Source organism: Schistocerca nitens, chromosome 4 (assembly GCF_023898315.1).
Source record: "Schistocerca nitens isolate TAMUIC-IGC-003100 chromosome 4, iqSchNite1.1, whole genome shotgun sequence".
Lineage (NCBI taxonomy): Eukaryota > Metazoa > Arthropoda > Insecta > Orthoptera > Acrididae > Schistocerca > Schistocerca nitens.
This window is the reverse complement of record NC_064617.1, coordinates 229,546,098-229,548,305: the sequence shown is the minus strand read 5'-3', so window position 1 is coordinate 229,548,305 and position 2,208 is coordinate 229,546,098.

The window sequence follows — 2,208 nt, the reverse complement described above, 5'->3', positions numbered from 1 at the left end:
ACGAACAACACCATAACCCCGTATTTCACATCAAATCATCACTTTACATGCGGCTGCTTTTGATGGATCCATCCAGTGAAGGCTGATATCTGAACAGCATCTGTTATTCTGTTTAACTATTGACCGGTTCACACAGAAATTACCTTACGAGTAAATAGTGGGTCTCAAGGGAAATTACAGCTTGTTGTGTCATCCATTCAGCAAACTGAACCTAAATATCTGGATCGACCGCAGTGAGATATTGGAACATTGGCATTTCGGAATGGTGCCATTTATATATGGCCAAAATTCTCATTACGGACGAACGGGTGACCCGATTTTCTTGCGAGATGCGACGGGGATTGCGCTGTACTCTTTCTGAACGATGTCTGAACAGTGGTGGATGTTGCTTCATTAGTAGCCGTTTTCTATCGTCAAACTCCCGGTTTATCTGCGACAGAGTCATTCTCACGGAGTTTCGCGGGAAGTTTCACCACTGCACTGTGGGTAATGGGTGGTGTGCCTGGGTGACTTTATTGAAATTTTCTGCGATAGCTCGGGTGCTCCTTTCTCTCGATATCAGGAGGATCACACTGTTCAGCTTGTGTTACCGACATCATCTTACACGTCACCTATAAGAAACAAAGATCAGTCACAGCCGGGAAAGAATGAAGCTATGCTCAAATGGAAGGAACCGTTGCCTTTTCGTCTGTATTTATGCCAAAGACCTTGACACATTGGATACACCAGCTCCAGCCCGATAAGTTAAGCAACGTCGGGCGCCATTAGTAGGCCGTCCACCGTGGCCGAGCTGTTCTAGGCTCTTCAGTACGGAACCGCGGTGCTACTACGGTCGCAGGTTCGAATCCTGCCTCAGGCATGGATGTGTGTGATGTCCTTTGGTTAGTTAGGTTTAAGTAGTTCTAAGTTCTAGGGGACTGATGACCTCAAATGTTATGTCCCATAGTGCTTAGAGCCATTTGAACCATTTTTGAACCGGTTAGTTCTCAACTGAGTGATTGAGTGGCAATGGTAGGTGCCATTGTGTTAGGGACACCCAAATCGGCTTGATGGCGACCAACTGAAACACTTGCAACAGGCCGTAGGGTCAATGGCATTATTGTTATTCCTGCCATTCTCTGTTCGATATATTTCCATACGAAAATAACGAGTTACATCCAAGATAATGGCTTACAGTATGGTTCCCATGTTGGTAATATAGACTGACAGGGTTCCTTCGTCTCCCATCTCGTACTAATTGACTTTAGTAGGGTAGATGTACACCTATGGACGACCCTGCACGTTATTCCCTTACTCTGGCCGCTCTCTACCCATCTGAGTCAAAAATTGGGATAAGTAATAATAATTTTTAAAAACCGTCTACGTTACTTTAAATACTTTGATAAAGTGAAATGTAGTCTTATATATTGTTCCCTGCTTTATACATAAATGAAACACCTACATTCGTGTCCAAAATTATAGCAACAAACCGCTATTTACCAGCCCTGTGTCTCATTCACGACATACTCATACAAACTGTCAACAGATGTCTGTACGATCATGTTCTCCACGGCCAACGGACAACCACGCCAACGATGCCGTCACAGCAGCTATCAAACGGAGTAGCGCTTGCCGATAAGTCCCACATCCACAATCGCTGTGTACACTGTCACAAACGGTGCCGCATGGCACAGAAAAGACGCCTACCAGACTGTCTGCGGTGGAAGGCCTGGGAAGAATGGAAGCAGAACAGTCACAAGCTGATGTGGTCCGCTGGCTTAATGGGAATCCTTCTGTTGTCTCTCGGGTCAGGCGACAGCTTATAGAGACCGAGACTGTATCCTGAAGACCAGGGCTGTGCTGACCACGTGTGACACAGGAAGAGAGGACCGTTATTTGGCTTTAAAGGCAGGACGTTATCCCCTTAGTACCGCACGGCAACTGGCATTTGTCTCGCAGCAATCACGGGAAGCATTGCGTCTAGGCAAACGGCGTACTGTATGTGTACCTCTGACGCGTCTTCACAGAAGGAAACGTCTAGAGTGTATTGTCAACATGCCACCCGGACAGTCGAACAGTGGGTCAACGTTCTTTTCGCAGATGACTCCCGGTTTCGTCCGGAGAGTGATTATTGACGGATTCGCATCTGGAGGGGACGTGGAACACTATTTATGGATCCAAACATTACGGAAAGGAACCAGTATCCAGGAGGATTCCAGTGGTGTAAGC